Source organism: Leopardus geoffroyi, chromosome B1 (genome assembly GCF_018350155.1).
Source record: "Leopardus geoffroyi isolate Oge1 chromosome B1, O.geoffroyi_Oge1_pat1.0, whole genome shotgun sequence".
Taxonomy (NCBI): domain Eukaryota; kingdom Metazoa; phylum Chordata; class Mammalia; order Carnivora; family Felidae; genus Leopardus; species Leopardus geoffroyi.
The window spans coordinates 180,823,701-180,844,524 of record NC_059327.1 but is presented as its reverse complement, the minus strand read 5'-3'; positions in this window follow the sequence as shown (position 1 = coordinate 180,844,524).

Here is a 20,824-nt window from a genome sequence, read left to right as displayed (position 1 = left end):
TGCATCCCTGGAATAAATCCCATTCAATCATGGTGAATACTCCTTTTAATGTATTATTAAATATGATTTGCTAAAATTTTGTTGAGGATTTTTGTACCTATGTACATTAGGGCTAGTGGCTCGCAGTTTTCTTTTTTTGTAGTGTCTTTTTTTTTTTTTTTTTTTTTTTTGGTATCAGCATAATACTGGCCTTGTAGAGTGTATTGGGAAGCTCTCCTTATTCTATTCTTTGAAATAGTTTCAGGAGAATAGAATAGATGTTAAGAGTTCTTTAAATGTTTGGTAGAATTCATTTGTGAATTTGTCTGGTCATAGACTTTTGTTTGTTAGGAGTTTTTTTGATTATTGACTCACATTTGTTATTAGTAATTGGTCTGTTCAGATTTTCTATTTCTTCCTGATTCAATTTTGGAAAGTTATATGTTTCTACAAATTTATTATTTTCTTCTAGGTTGTCTAATGTTGGCATATAATTTTTTGTAGTAGCCTTTTAAAATCCTTTGTATTTTTGTGATGGTGGTTGTGACTTTTCCTCTTTAATTTCTGATTTTATTTGGATCCTCCTTTTTTTTTCTCAATCATGCTAAAGGTTTATCAGTTTTGTTTCTCTTTTCAAAGAACCAGTTCATATTTTATTGAACTTTTCTATGTTTTTTAGTCTCTATTTCATTTATTTATGCTTTTATCATTGTTTTCATCCATCTGTAACTTTGAACTTTGCTTCTTTTTCAAGTTCTATATGTGTAAATTAGACTATTTAAGATTTTTCTTGTTTCTCGAAGTAAACTTGTATTGCTATAAATTTTTCCCTTAGACTACTCTTGCTGCATCCAGAATATTTGAGGCTGTTGTGTTTTTATTTTCCTTTAGTCTCCATGCCATTCTTTTTCCTCTTTGATTTCTTTCTTGGACAATCGTTTGCTTAGTAGCATGTTGTTTAATCTCCATGTTTGTATTTTTCCCATTTTTTTTCTTATAATTGATTATATATAACCACTATTGAATAGAACACTTTGTTAGGAAGTGGGCATAACAACAGACTGATGGCATATTTTAAACCAATTTATTTTCTAATATTTCCACAACTAATTTTTAGATAAGGAAATTGGGACAAGAATCCATTTTTGTGATATGATTAAATATTTATCCTTGGCTAAATAATGTTATATGTATGGCAGAGAAAAAATTATACCTGAAGAAAAAATACAAAACGAGTATGAGTAAAGGGCTATCGAAGTAAATATTTGATTTGGAATGTTATCTAACTAGTAATGCAATAGGAAATATTTGCCTTAGATCAGTAGTTACAAAAAGTAGATTTCATCTAAGATTCTTATTAATATATTGAAATCATTTTCAATTAGGTTGTGAATGGACTAAAAACTGGAATAGTAAAAATTAAAAAAATGTTAAATTTATATTTATTTTTATCTAAGTTGTTAAAAATGTTTGGTTACTGGGACCAGTCGGTTGAGCATCAGTTGGTTGGGTGACTCAGTCGGTTGAGCATCCGGCTTCGGCTCAGGTAATGATCTCACAGTTTGTGGGTTTAAGCCCCGCATCGGGCTCTGTGCTGACAGCTTAGAGCCTGGAGCCTGCTTTGATTCTGTGTCTCCCTCTCTCTCTGCTCCTCCCCAACTCATGCTCTGTCTCTCTCTCTCTCTCTCCTTCAAAAATAAATAAAAACATTAAATTTTTTTTAAATGTTTGGTTACTTAAATTCAAATAAAAAATTAATTTGGGTTAATACTGTATTCGAAATATTATGATTGTAAAAATAATCAAAAGGTTTTTTGGAAGTTAACATAATATTATAGTTGCAGCTTATCTTGTAATATATATCCAATGCAATCATGTGTCATAGTAAATCATTCATTTAGTGAGTTTCATTTCAGAATTAAAGTGTTTTAATGTGAAATACAGAATCTCTAATTATTTATATTTTTACTTTATTCACAAATATTCCATAAAATTTTATATAAACTGAATCATACCCCCCCCCCAGAATTCACATTTGAAGCCCTAACCTCCAATGTAACTGTATTTGAAAGAAGGGCCTTTAAAGAGGTAATTAAAGTTAAATGAGATCATAAGAGTGGAGCCTCAATCGAATATCTATAGTGTTCTACTAATAAGAGGCATCTCAGTTATGTGTGGCAGAGGAAAGTCTAGGTAAGGACACAATGAGAAAGTAGCCATCTGCAAGTCAAAGAGAGGGGCCTCAGGAGATACCAGTCCCTCTTGGCACCTTGATCTTAGACTTTCAGCCTCCAGAATTGTGTGAAAACAATGGAATTGTTTAAGCCACCCAGCTTCTGGCATTTTGTTATGGTACCCCTAGCAAATTAATGTAAAATTCTAAAATCAGGTTTTGGGCAGGAAAAATTTACATATAGAATTCCATAATTTAAAACTTTTGCTTAAAAGTTCAAACATACCTTTACCTGCAACCTTAAAGACATTAAGTTTTAATTCAAAACAACTGGCTGACATGGGGAAGCCAGATATTTTCATTCATTTTCCCAAACTTCAGCACCCTGAGATATGGGAAATCTTGGGCACATATAGAGTTATTTGGATGGATGGATGGATGGATGGATGGATGGATGGACAGACTGACAGAATTTGAAAGTAGAATGCAGGAACACTTAAAATCGTGTGTAGCTCTGATAATGTCCACTTCTATTGGGACAGTGGCTGGTTGTATATAGGGAGTAGATCTGGTTTTTGAAGAATGTAAACAGCTAAATGGGGTGCCAGTGACTTAAACGAATCAGAACTGGCCTTCAGGGCTACAGAGACGCTAGAGTGCTTTACAGTAAACCGTGTTGTATATGCCTAATTATCAGGATCCATTCCTACCACTTTCTAGGCTGCTTTTCTCTACTACAAGAGCAGAGAGTTAAAGCTTTTTTCCCCCCAATGGATTTCCTTGCATGTGCTGGATGCAAATTAGGTTCTATCGATTAGATGCATTTGTAAGAGCATTTTGAAAGCTAAAATTGATAGGAAGCCGTCTTTATGCCAGTTTTGGTAGGTTTGTTGTTATTGCTTTGTATAGCAACCAAGTTATGAGAATGTGATTTTGTTTTGTAACTTTGTTTTAGAATCCAATTTCCAGCTTCACTGGTATTTAAATATAGTTTTGAGGTTGCAGCTACTTTTTGATTCATCAAGCCTATATATCAAACTCAGTGGTTCATTGGTGGCCTCCTGATTTTCCACTTTTCTGACCGTGTCAGACATCATCATTCCCTTGGTTGATCAGTTAAATGTGTAATGTTTGAGGTGAAACTCAGAGCCTACTCTCCTAATACTTCTTCGGATTCAACCCTATTCTGCTCATAATATTTAGTGCGATTCTGACTGTTAGAGAAATCAAGAAATGTTCAGTTTTCTGTGTGGAAGTAATTCTACTGGAGTTTGGGAAAGTATGAATCAAGTTCAAACTTCCAGAGTATGAAATCTGATTCACCACAAAATGTATACAATTATAACGCATAGGTGTCTCCAAATGTTTACATGCATAGATAAATATAACTTTCCATCAAAATTTCATACTTACAGTTCCTTTTTCTCCCTTGATCCACACATACTTTCTTACTCTACCTCCCGCCAATGTGGTACACATTTACTGAATTGATTTTCATGACTAATAGTTGAGTCCAAAAACTATTTTGTCAACAAAGGGATAACCTTCTGTTTATTATCAGTTAGTGACAAAACTGTGTCAGCACATTACCCACTCACATACACAGAACGGATTAAGCCTTATCTATCTAGACCTGGTAACAACAGGAAGAGTTTATGAAAGAAAAGAAATTATATATTCTTTTAGTCTTTTTCCTCAATTTAATTACTTGTCTCCTCCTAGCTCAGAGACTAAAACATTAAAGTATAAACCTGATCTTCCCTTGAGCTAAGAATATTTAACTGAGTCATACCCCCCAAAATTGTGTTAAATGGCATTTCTTAAAATAATTTAATTTAATGGAAAGGACACTTGACAGGGGCAGAGGAAAACTTGAGTTCTTAAAGTTCTGTAACCATTAACTAGTGAAAAGCACTTCATTATATCCCTCTGGGACTTCAGTTACACTACAATTAAAAATCAGAGGTGACCTAAAGATCTGTACAGTTTCTTTTGGGTGTAACATACTAGGCCTCTCTTCTGGGTATCTATTCCAGGAAGGGATATTTGAAGAGAGCATTTTATTTATTTTTCTTTTTTTTAATTTTTTTAATGTTTATTTATTTTTGAGACAGAGAGAGACAGAGCATGAGCAGAGGAGGGGTAGAGAGAGAGAAACACAGAATCTGAAGCAAGCTCCAAGCTCTGAGCTGTCAGCACAGAGCCCGTCGCGGGGCTCGAACTCATGAGCTGTGAGATCGTGACCTGAGCTGAAGTCAGACGCCCAACCGACTGAACCACCCAGGCGCCCCTTTAAAGAGAATATTTTAAATGGATTATTAGACTACAGAAGGAAAATATTATGTTCAAGACTACTAATTAAATATGCAGAGAAATACGGGAAGAAATAAGACATTTCCCAAAGGAGAACCCATGATTTGATTAGTATAATGCTACAGATTTTTCAATGATATAATTCTACAAACTATCAATAAATATTATGAAAGGTGCTTTCTCTCTACCACGCTTGCTTACCTCACATACGTCTTGTTATAGTGCTGAGAGAAATGCCTGTACATATCTTCTTAAGCCTTAAAACTTATATAGAAAGTTGTATGTGTTTGTTGATTTTCTCCCTTAACAAATGAAAATATTTTGGTCATAATTTTCAAGTTGAGTTTAAGGAAGCACAAAATGAGGACATTGGCTGTTTACAGATATGCTGTTTGTGATAGCAAATTATCCTTAGGATATTTGCTTTTATTGAGACGTGTGGCTTCACTTTCTTAATACCTTTAGGACTAAGATTGCTTAGATGTTAGGAGAAGATAGCAGTGGCAACAATATTTTGGAATTTATTATTCTACCCAAAATGCCTGTATTTTCCTTGAGTTTATCGCATATGTGAAAAGAAGCATATGAGCGAAGCTTTAGAGTTCATATTTCATTTATAAAACTGACAAATTAATTTGTTAAATGATCCATATCCATCCAATACTAGAAATCCGTTCTCTCAAGTTCACGGAACAGCACGTAGTGATGTGCATTGCAAGGGTGATGTTATGACCTTTTCCATTGGTTAGGATATACACGATTTCCTCATGAAAAGAAAAAGTTTTATAATTTCAGGTATATTTGTGAATACCTGGTAGATGAGAAAAAATAGTTCTTTACATATTGTGTGCACTGGGCAATCAGTTTGGCCATTTGCCTAAGCACCCTAGTCAATTCGGGCCATCGGATATAACTGATTAATGCAGTAAATTGACCAGCTGTGTGACTGAACTAACGAAATAATACAATTGATTTAATGTAAAATATGTGCAGTCTAACTGGTGTGGAATTCATTAGTTTCATTATATTTTTCATGCTCTGAGAAGTCCCTGACCTTCTCTGCTCTGCATGAGTGCATACTCAACAACTTAGTAGGCTGAATGCGTCATGATCATGGAAGGCCCAAACACATAAATACATTGGCAGGGCAAACAAATATTTACCGAGAATTATAACTGATGAATCTAGCTTTTCCTGCAACTTTCTACACTTGAAAACAGGGGAACTTTCAAAGAAATAGGAAACAGGTTGCTTTGGGTTCATGATTCAGGCTGATTTTGTTTATATGAAGATTGTCTACACAGTATGGCACTTTTGAATACTGGAAGGCAGAAAGACAGAGTGTTTAAGCCAAGGATGTTTTTGTATATAGGAGTATGGATATGATACTAGAGAGACTTTATTACTTGCCTTGTACACAGGTAAGTATTATACACAGTCTACAGAAAAGTGGAAAGCAAATAGGCTTTGGGGTCTGATGGAGACCAATGTCACATTTCAACCAATTTTATTGCATTGGACTCCACACACATACACACACACACACACACACACACACACACACACACACACACACGAACTGTGCAGTGTAAAGGTAAGATATCTTTCTTCCATGAGATAAGGAAATTCACATACAGAATGAATAAATGACTTGCCAATGATCATATGAATAATGAATATCAGAGCCTGAACTAGTTCCCAAATGTTTTTACTCTTAATTCATTGTTCTTCCTTCCATTACACATATTACATCTTACATATTTCAGTTGCAAATGACCAAGGCATCCATTTAAACATGCCCCCAAAGTAGTTAAATAAGCAACACGCCCCAAAGTAGTTAAATTGGAGATTTACTGGTTTTATACAATCAGGAAGTTTGGAGGTTGAGGTGGCTTCTGACATTGCTCGGTCCAGGAATTCAAACAATAATCTACTTGGTTATGTATTCGCTCTCTGCCCCTCTCTCTCCTCTGTGGTGGAAAAACTGGGTCAGGTCAAGAACTGAAACAAGAAGAGTTGTTTGAAAGAAGCTATCAGAAAGTTGTTGGAACCTTCTAGGCAGAAAGGATGGTGGCATGAACTAGGGACACAGCATTGGAGTAAACAAGGTCAAATTTAAGAATTTTTAAATGCAGAACCAATAATATTTGTTGATAGATAGGATGAGGGGCAATAACAGAGTGTGGAATTAGACATTATTCCAGTTTTGGTCTGAATGACTAGGTATAAGGTGTCCTCATTTACTGAAATAATGAAGACTGAGAAGGGAGCAGATTTTGATAAAAAAAAATCAAAATTAAAGTACAGAAGGATAAGTTACTATTTTAAAAAGGTTGATTTCACAAGCAACTTCGTGTTAATTAGAAATAGTACTGTACATGCTTTGGAAGAACTGTCCCCACATGAGGCCACCAAACTTAGCTAGAAACTCTTTCAGCTCCCAGAAACCCTTTTATTTGGGCTCCTTTTGTATGATACATAAACTGTACAATAATATGAAACAAATCCAGAAGCCTGTATCTAAAATTAAATAAAAAATTAAGATGTTTGATGTGACCATCATGATTGATAAAGCAGAAACAGAATTTCCCGTGAGGCAAACAATAAACCCAGCAGATTTATGTAAATATAAAATTCAGCTAATCAATGCAAAAATAGCACATTTTCCAACCCTTAAATAACCTTTGGTATTTTGAAAAAAAATGAACTATAGTCTTTTATGTGTATTTGAATAATCTTAGTATATAAATGTCCGCACACTCCTCTACTACCTAGCTCAGTTCAAAATAAAATTGTGTGTATTTGGTCATTTAGGGGGATGTATTTGTTGACAATACAACTTAAAAAAGTTAATACAATATGTAGTTGAACATAAAGAAATTAAAACATGCATAATGCCCAGAGATAAGTAGGAAACCTTTCTTCTGCATCCTCCAATAATAGAATACTATTTGCTTTCCATTTGGAAAGTTACAGAGTAGAGAATTTTATTTCCCTCTAATTCGTTAAAAGAGGTATAAAATGAATTTTCATTAAGGCAACATCCATGTTTATGTGGCCTTAGGAAATAAAGAATGAGATCAGGGTTTTAAAATATTTTTATATATAGAAGTAGCCTTACATATTTTTATATACAGAAGGAGCCTTATTCTAGGCAACAACTGCTAAGTACAACAAATATGTTAGTTTTTAGTTTTGCTATATTTTTGCTGTACCAATATGGAAGCAGCTGATTCACTTCTGATGTGTCAACTTTAGGTATACAGACTATGTAACACAAGATCCATTTCTGATGAAAGAACAAGGAAAAAAAGTACAAGATGATATCTAGTAACAATTTTGTTCAAATGAACGTGTTTTCAGAGGCAACTTGATTCTTAGTTTTCCTGATCAAGGTAGACGATAGATGATAGATTGATAGACATAATAAAATAAGTCAAGGGACTACCTATTCCTTTATGAGAAGCTCCTATACAAAGCTGCTAAAAAAAAAAAAAAAAAGTCATCTCTTTCAACTGACAGTTTTAGAGTCCTGCCTGAGGCACACTGTACATACGGTAATTGGTGAGAAATGTTGGTTAGGGACAATTGTATGTGAATTGTGTTGTCATTAATTCCTACTCTGGCCATTTCTGTAAATAGGTTTCTTGCCTAAGAAGTGGTTGTTAATAGCTCTACATTTGAAGTGACCTCATAGAGGAAAATTGATACACATTAACCTCGACTCCCATGCATCTTTATTTTTCCACTTTACTCAGGACTTACGCGTAACAGAAAATATCGGGATAATTTGGAGGTGCTTGGTGGTTCAGTCGGTTCAGTGTCAGACTCTTGATTTCGGCTCAGGTAATGATTTCACAGTTTGTGGGACTGAGGGTTGGTCGGGTTCTGTGCTGACAGCTCAGCTTGCTTGGAATTCTCTCTCCTTCCTTCCCCCCCCCCCCATTCTCTTGCGCACACGTACAAACACACACGCACACGCACGCACGCACTCTCCCTCTCTCTCACAAAAAAAATAAACATTTTTTTTTTTTTAATCAGGATAATTTGAAGTACAGACCTGTCTTTGGGCCATATCTCCAAATCTGTTGTAAAGATTTAAAATAATGTATATCAAGACTTGAACTTAGGTTCTGATACATTGTAAGAACTCAATTAAGATTTTAATTACAGTTGCTAATCATAAACCAGTTGCCAATTTGACCTTCCAGGAGCATTGTTATATGATTTTCAGATACAGGAATTATGATTTAAGGATCCATTCAGTAATTCACAAAAGTAATATATCAATGCTTGTAATATTTCTTTTGCACTAAAGGTTTTGATACAGCCAAGAGATTTTATTAAGTCAACCATTAATTAATCCAAGAATCAATTACATAAATTTGAACTTGTTTTGAAACCCATTCGCCAAATCGTCAGTAATCTAAGTAATCTGTTAAGGTTGCAGTTAACCATAGTTGGGTAAATCTTAATCTGTTTAAATCATAACATTACCTTATACATGTATATATTTAGCTGATAACAAATTTTATTTTTCTTTTTTTTAAATATTATTTATATTTTTTACCTTCGACTTCTATCACCCATTTCTTCTACATTCTTCCCCCCCCCCACCCCACCTGCCTCTAGCAACCACCAATCTGCACTTTGTATTTATGAGCTTGCTTGTTTTTTGTTCTTGTTTTTTGATTTCACTTATAATGTAAATTGTATAGTATCGTCTTTGTCTATCTGACTTAGTTTACATAGCAAAATACCTTCAAGGTCCATCCATGTTACCCCAAAGCAAGATTCACTCTTTTTTTTTATGGGTTGAATAATATTCGTGTGTGTATGTCTGCGTATGTGAGACATATCGGTCTTTATCCATTCATCTGTCAATGGACACAGATTGTTTCCATACCTTGGTTTTTGTAAATAATGGTGCAATGGACATAGGGGTGCATATATCTTTTCAAATGATTTTTTTCCTTTCCTTGGATAAATATCCAGAAGTTGAATTGCTAGATCATAGGTGTAGTTATATCTTTCATTTTTTGAAGAACTGCCATACTATTTTCCATAGTAGCTGTACCAATTTACATTCCCACCGACAGTGCACAAGAGTTCCTTTCTATCAACAACTTTTCAAACACATTATTTCTTGTCTTTTTGTTATAAAGCCATTCTAATAGGTGTGAAGTGATATATTGTCATTTTGATTTGTATTTCTTACATGATTGATAATGCTGAGCATCTTTTCATGTACCCATTGGTCATTTGCATATTTCTTTTTAAAATCATCTATTCAAATCTTCTAGCCACTTTTTAATCAAAAAAAATTTTGTTACTGAGTTGTATGGATTCTTTATATATTTTGGATATTAAACCCTTATCTTATACATAATTTGCAAGTATTTTCCCCCATTCGGTAGGTTACCTATCCATTTTACTGATGTTTAGGTTTGTTTCTTTGTTTTGCTCTACAGAACATTACTATTTTGATGTAGTGCCCCTTATTTGTTTTTGCTTTTGTTGGTTTTACTTTTTGTGTCAAATTCAAGAAATAATCCCCAAGACATATCAGGGAGCTTACTGTCTATGTTTTCTTCTAGGAGTTTTATGTTTTCAGATTGTATGTTCAAATCTTTAACCCGTTTCAAGTTAATTTTTGTTTATTGTGTAAGATAGTGGTCCAGTTTCATTCTTTGCCTGTGGCTGTCCAGTTTTTCCAATACCATTAATTGAAGAAAATGTCTTTTTCACATTGTATATTCTTGGCTCTGTTTTTTGTAAATTAATTGACTGATTATGAATGGGTTTATTTCTGGGCTTCAAATATGTTCCATTTGTCTATATGTTTTTGTGTCAATTTCATACTATCTTAATTACCATATATTTATAATTTAGTTTAAAATTAGGGAGCATGATGCCCCAGCTTTGTTCTATCTCATGATTGCTTTGGATATTAGGGGTCTTTTGTGGTTCCATACACATTTTAGGATTGTTTGTTCTATTTCTGTGGAAAATGCATTGGGATTTGACAGGGATTGCAATGAATGTGTAGATTGGGTAATGGGACATTTTAACCATACTAATTATTCTAATCTATAAACACAGACTGTAGTTCCATTTATCTGTATCTTCCAATTTCTCAATGTTTTATAGATTTCACTATACAGGTCTTTCACTCTTTGGTTAAATTTATTTCTAGGTTTTTTTTTTTTTTTTTGATGCAATGTAAATAGGATTGTTTATTCTCTTTTCAGATAATTTGTTATTAGTGTATAAAATGCAACATATTGTGTATTGATTTTCTTTCCTACAACATTACTGAATTTGTGACTTTTTAAAATTTTAATTATTTATTTTGAGAGAGAGAGAGAGAGAGAGAGCACATGCATGATTGTGGGAGGGACAGAGAGAGAGGGAGAATCCCAAGAAGACCCCATGTTTTCAACGTGGAGCCCAATGCTTGACCCCACAAACCATGAGATCATGATCTGAGCTGATGTCAAGAGTCAGACGCTTACCTGACTGAGCCACCCAAGTGCCCCTGTTTGTTACTTTTAACAGTTTTTTGATGGAATACTTAGGGTTTTCTACATATACTATAATGTCACCTGCAAATAGTGACCGTTTTACCTCTTCTTTTCCAATTTGTATGCATTTTATTTCCATTCCTTTCCTAATTGCTGTTGCAAAGACTTCCAATACTGTGTTGAATAAGAAGTTGAATAAGAATAGCAAGAGAGAGGATCCTTTTCTTGTTCCTGATCTCACAGGAAAAGCTTTCAGTTTTTCACCACTGATGTGGTTTTTGTTGTGGGCTTTTCATATATGGCCTTTATTATGTTGAGGTACATTTCCTCTGTAGCCACTTTGTTGAGAGTTTTTATCAACAATAGATGTTGAATATTGTCAAATGTTTTTCTGTATCTATTAAAGTGATCATATGATTTATATCCTTTATTTTAATACAGTGTATCATGTTGAGTGATTTGCAGGTGTTGAACCATCCTTACATTCCTGAGGTAAATCCCTCTTGATCATAATGTATGATCTTTTTCATGCATTGTTGAATTCCATTTACTACTATTTCGTTGAAGATTTCTGCATCTAAGGTCATCTGAATATTGGCCTGTCATTTTCCTTTCTTAAGGCATCCTTGTCTGCTTTTGCTATTGGTTACTGCTGGGTTTGTAAAATGAATGTGGAAGAGTTCCCTACTCTTTTATTTATTTTTTTTTTAAAGGATTTGAGAAGGATTGGTATTAATTCTTCTTTGAACATTTGGTAGAATTCACCAATGAAGCCATCTGGTCCTGGACTTTGGTTTGTTGTGAGGGTTCGATTACTGATTCAATTTCCTCGCTAGCAATTGGTCTATTTATATTTACTATTTCTTTTATGTTTTATTGAAGTATTATTTGCATATAGTGTTATATTAGTTTCAGGTGTATAATATACTGATTCAACAATTCTATACATTACTTAATGCTCACCACAATGGTTTAGTGGCCATCTGTCACCACACAATTATTATATCATTGACTATATTCCCTATTCTGTACCTTTTATCACCTTGGCTTATTTATGCCATAGATGGAAGCGTGTAATTCTTAATTATGTTTATGTATTTCACCCCCCTACCATCACTCTGCAGCTACCTGTTTGTTTTCTGTATTTAACAGTCTCTTTTTGCTTGCTTCTTTCTTTGTTTTTCATATTTCACATATAAGAGAAATCATATAGTATTTTTTTTCTGTGACTTGTTTTACTTAACACAACACCCTCTAGGTCCATCCATGTTGTTTGCAAATGGCAAGATCTCATTCTTGTTATGGCTAATATTCCATTATATATATATATATATATATATATATATATATATATATATACACACATATATATATATACACATATATATATATCTTCTTTATATATATATCTTTTATATATATATATATTCTTTATATATATATATATCTTCTTTATATATATATATATATTCTTTATATATATATATCTTCTTTATATATATATATATATATATATATATATATATATATATATCTTCTTTATTTACTTTTGTCGGACATTCATGTTGCTTGCATATCTTGGCTATGGTAAATAATGCTGCAATAAACATAAGGGTGCATATATCTTTTCCAATTAGCATTTTCATTTTCTTTGGGTAAATGCCCAGTAGTGGATTTACTAGCTCATGTGATATTTCTATTTTTGAGGAAGTTTTTGAGGAAACCCCATGCTGTTTACCACAGTGGCTGCACAAGTTTACATTCTCACCAGTAGTGCAGGCGAGTTCCTTTTCTCTAAATCCTAACCAACAATTATTTCTTGTCCTTTTGATTCTAGCCATTCTGACAGGTGTAAGATCATATCTAATTATGGTTTTGATTTGCATTTCCCTGATGATTCCTGATGTGCAATTTTTTCTGTGTGTCTGTTGGCTATTTTTATGTTTTCTTTGGAAAAAAATGTCTATTCAGGTCCTCTAACTCCTTTTAATTAGATTTTTTCAATATTAGGTTGTATTAGTTATTTCTATATTTTAGATAGTTTTAAAATAATTTTTAAAGTTTATTTATTTATTTTGAGAAAGAGAGAGTGAGAAAGGGGGCATAGAGAGAGAGAGAATCCCAAGCAGGTCCTGCACTGTCAGTGCAGAGCCTGATGTGGGGCTGAAATTCACGAACCATGGGATTACAACCTGAGCCCAAACCGAGTTGGATGCTTAACCTACTGAGCCACTCAGGCACCCCTGTACTTTAGATATTAATGCCTTATTGGATATACCATTTGTAGAACAATTTGTTTTATCCAGGAGGTCGCCTTTTTATTTTGTTGAAGGTTTCCTTCACTGTGCAAAAGTTGGGTTTTTTTGTTTCGTTTTTGTTTTTGTTTATGTTTGTTTCTTCTGGTGTACTCCCAGTAGTTTATTTTTGTTTTTGTTTCCCTTGCCTGAGGAAACATACCTAGCAAAATGCCGTTAAGGCTGAAGTCCGAGACATTATGGTCTATGTTTTCTTCTAGGAGTTGTATAGTTTCATGCCTCACTTTTGGTGTTTCGTCCATTGGGATTTATTTTTGGATGTAGTATGAGAAAGTGGTCCGGTTTTATTGTTTTGCATGTAGCTGTCCAGTGTTCCCAGTGCCATTTATTGAAGAGGCTATGTTTTCTTCATTGTGTAATTTTGTCTTCTTTGTCATGGATTAATTCACCATATAAGGATGGGTTGATTTCTGTATTGCGTTCCATTGATCTATGTGTCTATTTTTTGTGCCAGCACCCAACTGTTTTGATTACTATAACCTTATAGCGTATCTTGAAATCTGGGATTGTGGTACCTCCAGTTTTGTTCTTTCTCAAGATTATCTTGGCTATTCAGGGCTTTTTGTGCTTCCTCACAAATTGTAGTATTATTTGTTCTAGTTTTGTGAAGAGTGCTGTTGGTATTTTGATAGGAATTACATCAAGTTTGTGGATTGATTTGTAACTACGGGCATTTCAACAATATTGATTATTTCAAATCGTGACCACAGAATAGCTTTCCATTTGCTACATTGCCTTCAACTTCTGTCATCAGTGTTTTATATTTTCCAGTGTACATGTTTTTATCTTCCTTGGCTAAGTTTATTACTAGGTATTTTATTCTTTTTGTTGCAGTTTTATTTTTTTTTTTTAATTTTTTTTTTTTTCAACGTTTATTTATTTTTGAGACAGAGACACAGCATGAACGGGGGAGGGGCAGAGAGAGAGGGAGACACAGAATCGGAAACAGGCTCCAGGCTCTGAGCCATCAGCCCAGAGCCCGACGCGGGGCTCGAACTCACGGACCGCGAGATCGTGACCTGGCTGAAGTCGGACGCTTAACCGACTGCGCCACCCAGGCGCCCCTTTGTTGCAGTTTTAAATGGCATTGCTTTCTTATCTTTCTCCTACTATATACAAATGCAACAGATTTCTGTATATTAATTTTGTGCCGAACAAATTACTTTTTTTTATCAATTCTGATTTTTTTTTCTGGAGACTTACAGGATTTCTGTGTACAGTTTCATGGCATCTGCAAAAAAATAACAATTTTATTTCTTCCATACCAGTCTGGGTGCTTTTTCTTTTCTTGTCTGATTCTAATACTATATTGAATCATACAGGTGAGAGTGGAGAGCTTTCTCTTGCTCCTGATCTTGGAGGAAAAGCTTTTAGTTTTTCACCATTGTGTTTTTAGTTGTGGATTTTTCATATATACCCTTCTTATACCAAGGTATGTTCTGTCAAGACTTATTTTGTTGAAAGTTTTTATCACAAATGGATGCGGTACTTTGTCAGTTGTTATTCTGCATCTGTTGAGATATTCATATTGCACTGGTTGATTTGCAAATCATTGAACCCACCCTTGAATCCCTGAAATAAATCCTAATTGATCATAGTGAATTTTCCACTTTTTCTTTAATGTGTTATTAAATATAGTTTGCTAATATTTTGTTAAATATTTTTGCATCCATGTTCATTAGAGATATTGGCTTAGAGTGTTCTTTACCTGGTTTTGGTGTCAGTGTAATACTGGCCGTGAATAATAGATATGAAAGTTTCCCTTCCTTTTCTATCTTTGGAAATAGTTTGAGGAAAATAGGTTTAATTCTTTTAAATGTTTAGTAGGATTCATCTGCAGAGTCATTTGGTCCTCAGTTGGGTTTTTTTTTTTTTTTTTTTTTTTTCCTTTAGAGAGATAGTATGCAAGTAAGGGTGAGGGGCAGAGGGAGAGACAGAGAGAATCTTAAGCAATCTACACATTCAGCACAGAGGCTTCTGTGGGGCTCCATTTCACGACCCTGAGATCATGACCTGAGCTGAAATCAAGACTCAGACACTCAACCAACTGACCCACCGAGGTGTGCCTATTTTGCGGGAGTTTTTAATTACTGGTCAAATTCAGTTATTAGTAATTGATATATTCAAATTATCTATTTATTCCTGATTGAGTTTTGAAAGATTCTATGTTCTAGGCATTTATTCATTTCTTCTAGGTTATCTAATTTTTGGGTGTATATATTTTTTTTAGTAATATGTTATTGTCTTTTGTATTTCTATGTTGTTTCTTTTTCATTTCTGAATTTGAGTACATTTTTCTTTTTTTTCCCGTGATGAGTCTGGCCAAAAGATTATCAATTTTGGTTATATTTTCAAAGAATCAGTGCCTGGTATCATTGATCTTTTCTTTCTTTCTTTTCGTTGTTTCCTTATCGTTTTCTCTCTCATCTTTTTTTCCCCCTTCTTCTTACTAGATTTAGCCTTTTTCTCTTTTTTGCTCTTGTAGGTGCAATGTTAGATTGCTCATTTGAGATTTTTCTTGTTTCTGGAGGTAGGTCTGTATTGCTAAACTTCCAACTTAAAACTCCTTTTGCTCTGTGTCATAAATTTTGGACCATACATGTCTCCATGTATGTTTTGATTTCCTCTTTTATTTATTGGTTGGCACATTAATCATTAGTAGTATGTTTGTCAGTCCCATGTATTTGTGTTCTTTACAGAGTTTTTTGTGTAATTGATTTCTTGTTTTCTACCATTGTGATCAGAAAAGATGCTTGATATGATATGGAGCCTTATTGTGTGGTGTAATATATGATCTATCCTGAAGAATACGTACACTTGACAAGGATGTGTAATCTGTTTTTGGATAAAATGTTGTATATACATCTATTAAATCCATCTGGTCTGCTGTATCCTTCAAAGCCTCTTGTTCCTTGTTGCTTTTCTGTCTTGATGATCTATTAATTGATGTAAGTGAGGCGTTAAAGTCCCCTACTATCATTGTGTTACTGTCAATTTTTTCTTTTATGTCTGTTAATATCTGCTTTATATATTTAGGTGTTCCTATGTTGAATTCATAAAAAATTTACAATTCTTATATCTTCTTGTTGGGGTGATTCCTTTACCATTATGTAGTGCCCTTCTTTGTCTCTTGCCTTTAAGTCTTTTTTTTTTTTTTTTGATACAAGTATTTATTTCACAGTTTTTTTTGGCTACTATTTGCTTCGACTTTCCAGCACTTCACTTTCAGTCTGTATATGTCTTTAAGGTCTGAAGTGAGTATTTTGTAGGCAGCATATAGATGGGTCTTGTTGTTTTATACATGAACCTAATTCTTTGGATTGAAACATTTGTTTATTTACATTTAAATAATTATTAGGTATGTATTTATCTATTTTGTTTTATTTTATTTTATTTATTTTATTTTATTTTTGAGAGAGGGTGGGGGAGAGACAGAGAGGTAGAGAGAGAATCTCAAGCAGGCTCTGTGCCATGAGAGGGTTGCAAGGCTCAAACCCAGAAACCATGATATCATGACCTGAGCTGAAACCAAGAGCCACATGCCTAACCGACTAAGCCATCTAGGCACCCCATCTCCATTTTAAAATGTGTTGTCTCATTGTGTTTTTTTTCTGTTCCTCTCCATTCCTTCCATATTCTTGTTTTCCCTTGAGGTTTAATGGCTACTCTTAGCATAATGCTTGGATTCCTTTATCTTTATTTTGGTTTTTGTTATAGGTTTTTGATTGTGGTTACCATTAAGTTAATATATGACATCGCACGTGTTTAGCAGTCTATATTGAGTTAATGGTTACTTGCATTCAAACACATTCTAAAGGTACTAAATTTTCACTTCCTCCTTCACATTTTATGTATCTACTATCATATTTTGCATTTGTTTACTTTATCTATCCATTGACTATTGTAGCTATAATTGATTTTTACTATTTTTGTGTTTTGACCCTCTTACTGGCTTTATAAATGATTAAACTATTACCTTTAGTACATGTTTGTTTTTACCTGTGAATTTTTTTTCTTTTATTATTTTCCTCCAGTTATGGCCTTTTCTTTGCACTCAAAGAACTCCCTGTAACAGTTTTTGTAAGGCTGGTTTATTTGTGATGAAGTCATTAAACTTATGTTTATCTGAAAAACTTTTTTAAAGCTTATTTATTTATTGTGGGAGAGAGAAGGAGAAAGAGGGGGAGAGGGGAGAGTGAATCCCAAGCAGGCCTATGCTGTCAGTGTGGATCCCAACCTCATGAATGCTGAGATAATGACCTGAACAGAAATCAAGAGTCAGACACTGACTGAGCCACCCAGACACATATCTGGGAAACTCTCTCTTCTTGTATTCTAAATGATAACATTGATGTGTACAGTATTTTGGGTTGCAGTTCTTTTTTTGTTGTTTTTTTGTTTTTTGTTTTTTCCTTTCAGCACATTGAATATATCATGACACTCCCATCTGGCCTGTAAAATTTCTGCTGAAAAGTCAGCTGATAGCCTTATGGGGGTTTCCTTTTATGTAACTGTTTTCTCTTGTTGCCTTTAAAATTTCCTCTTTATCACTACTTTTTCCCACTTTGATGATTATGTGTCTTGGTGTGGATTTCCTTGGGTTAATATTATTAGGAGAATTCTGTGCTTTACGGATTGGAATATCTGTTTCCTTCCCCAGATTAGGGAAATGTTAAAATATTATTGCTTTAAATAAACATTCTGCCCCATACTCTCTCTCTTCCCCTTCTGGAATCCCTAGAATGTAAATGCCTAATGATGTCACTGAGTCCTGTTAGTTTTTTTGTTGTTGTTGTTTGTTTGTTTTGTTTTGTATTGTTTTGTTTTTTCTCTTCACCTTGGTTGTTTCTTCTGCTCTTTTCCAGGACCTGTTCCAGCATCTGTTCTGCATCCCCTAATCTATTGATTCCTTCTAGTGTATTATTTTGATTTCAGTTATTCTTCCATTCTTCATCTCTGGTTCTTTTTTATATTTTCTATTTCTTTGTTGAAGCTCTCACTGAGTTTATCCACTCTTTTTTTTTTTTTTAATGCTTATTTTTGAGGGAGAGAGAGACAGAACATGACACGGGGAGAGGAAGGGAGAGAGGGAGACCCAGAATATGAAGCAGGTTCCAGGCTCAAAGCTGTCAGCAAAGAGCCGATATGGGGCTTGAACCCACAAAACACGAGATCATGACCTGAGTTGAAGTCAAATGCTTAACCAACTGAGCCACCCAGGCGCCCCTGAATTTATCCACTCTTAAGTCCAGTATCTGTTTGACCATTACTTTGAATTCTTTACCAGGCATATTGTTTATCTCATTTTCACTTAGCTCTCTTGCTATAATTTTGTCCTTTCCTTTTATTTGGGACATATTCCTCTGTCTTCTTATTTTGTGTAACTCTGTTTCTATGAATGACGGAGGTCAGCTATGTCTCCTGGTCTTCAGAGTAAGGGCTTTGTTTAGAAGCGATCTTGTGATGCCATCCCCCTAGTCAGCAACCCAGATGCTCTAGGAGTGACTCCTGTGTGGCTTGCATGTGCCCTACTATTGTGGCTGAGCCATGTTTGCTTCCAGCCCAACCAGCTGCCAATTACCTGATTTGCCTGCTGTGTGTGCACTGTGCAGAGTTTGGTCTCTGTGCTGTTGAAAGGCTTGAGGTGCCACAAGCTTTCAGGTGGGCAGGACTGGCAGTCAGACACAGCTATAGGTGCACCAAATGGTGGAGCTTGCTCTCTGCATGGCCAACAGAGGCTCAGCTACTGGAATTGCAGATGCACTGGTGTGTAGGGTTATCTCCCCTCTCCCCAAGAAAGGAGACACTTTGGAGTGGTGACAGTCTCTGCTGGGGCTCCTTCCAGGGTGTGGCAGGGAAGAAGCAGGTTTGGAGAACACCTGCTGAGGTGTGCAGGTTGGATGGGGCAGGGCTGTACGGGAACACATTCAATATCAACAGAATAGGTGAAGACCGTTAGTGCTGGTTCCCACCATCTGGAGAGCCAATCTTGGCTGGAGAAAGTAAGAGACATGGCACCTGCTAGCACTTTTTTTGTTCTTGGAGAAGTCTCTTGAAAATCCCTGTCCCCTTAGCACATGTTTTAAGATTAGTACATAAATATCCTCCACATATACCACAGGCACTTTTTGAACGGCTGCTTCTGTGCTATGTCTCAGGCCAAATTATTGATTTTGCTGTCTCTATAAGGGCAGGAACTCAGTTTCCTGTTGCCCTCCAGCTCTCTGGAATTAAGCTCAGTGATTTTTAAAGTACTCTGGGTGAGGCCCCACTCATTTTAATATATTTTTTTTCCAACGTTTATTTTTTTGGGGACAGAGAGAGACAGAGCATGAACGGGGGAGGGGCAGAGAGAGAGGGAGACACAGAATCGGAAACAGGCTCCAGGCTCTGAGCCATCAGCCCAGAGCCTGACGCGGGGCTCGAACTCACGGACCGCGAGATCGTGACCTGGCTGAAGTCGGACGCTTAACCGACTGCGCCACCCAGGCGCCCCAAGCTCAGTGATTTTTAAAGTACTCTGGATGAGGCCCCACTCATTTTAAAAAGCTCCCATAGGTAATCCCATTACTTTTCAAGACCAGATGTTATGGTGACTCATCTTCCCCGTGCAGGTCCCCAGTGCCTAGGGTGGGGCTTAATCCTCTGCTTCTCCCTGCTTGTGGAATCCCTCCCATTTGTGGTTAGTTTCAGGGGAGTTTGACTGCAGGCCATATTTCTGCCCCACCCCCATCCTTTTGGATGTGGATTCTTCTCTGTAATTAAATACGGAAGATCTGTTCTCCTAGTCTTCAGGTTGTTTTCAGAGTTCCTTATATTGATGTAGCTTTTATCTCAGTGTGTCTGTGGGACAAGTTGAGATCAGGTTCCTCCTACTCTGCCATCTTGCCATATACCTTCAGATTTTCTGCTTCTTCATGATTCTGCACTGGTAGGTTGTTTTTCTAGGAATTTATCCATTTCTTGAAGGTTGTCCAGTTCGTTAGGTAATTGTTCATAGTAGTCTCTTATGATCCTTTGTATTTCTGTGGTATCAGTTGTAGTATCTCCTCTTTTATGTTTGACTTTATTTCAGCCCCCTCTCATTTTGTTTTCTTGATGTCTAGCTAAAGATTGGTCAATTTTGGTTATTTTTTCAAAGAGCCAGCTCTTTCATTAATCTTTTTCTATTTTCCTTTTGGTCTCTACTTCATTTATTTCTGCTCTTTGTTATTTCCTTTCTTCTTGAAACTTGGGCTTCTTTTTCTAGTTCTTGAGGTATAAAGTTAAATTGTTTATTTAAGAATTTTCTTGTTTCTTGGAGTAGGCATTGATTACTATGCCCTTCCCTCAGGTAAAGCTAAATCCCATAAATTTTGCTATCTTATCTTTGCATTTTTATTTATTTCAAGGCATTTTTATATTTTTTATTTTGATTTCATCTTGGGTTCATTGGCTGTTCAGTAGCGTATTGTTTAACCTCTACATATTTGTGATTTTCCAGTTTTTTGTTTTTTAAGTTCATTTATTTTTGAAAGAGA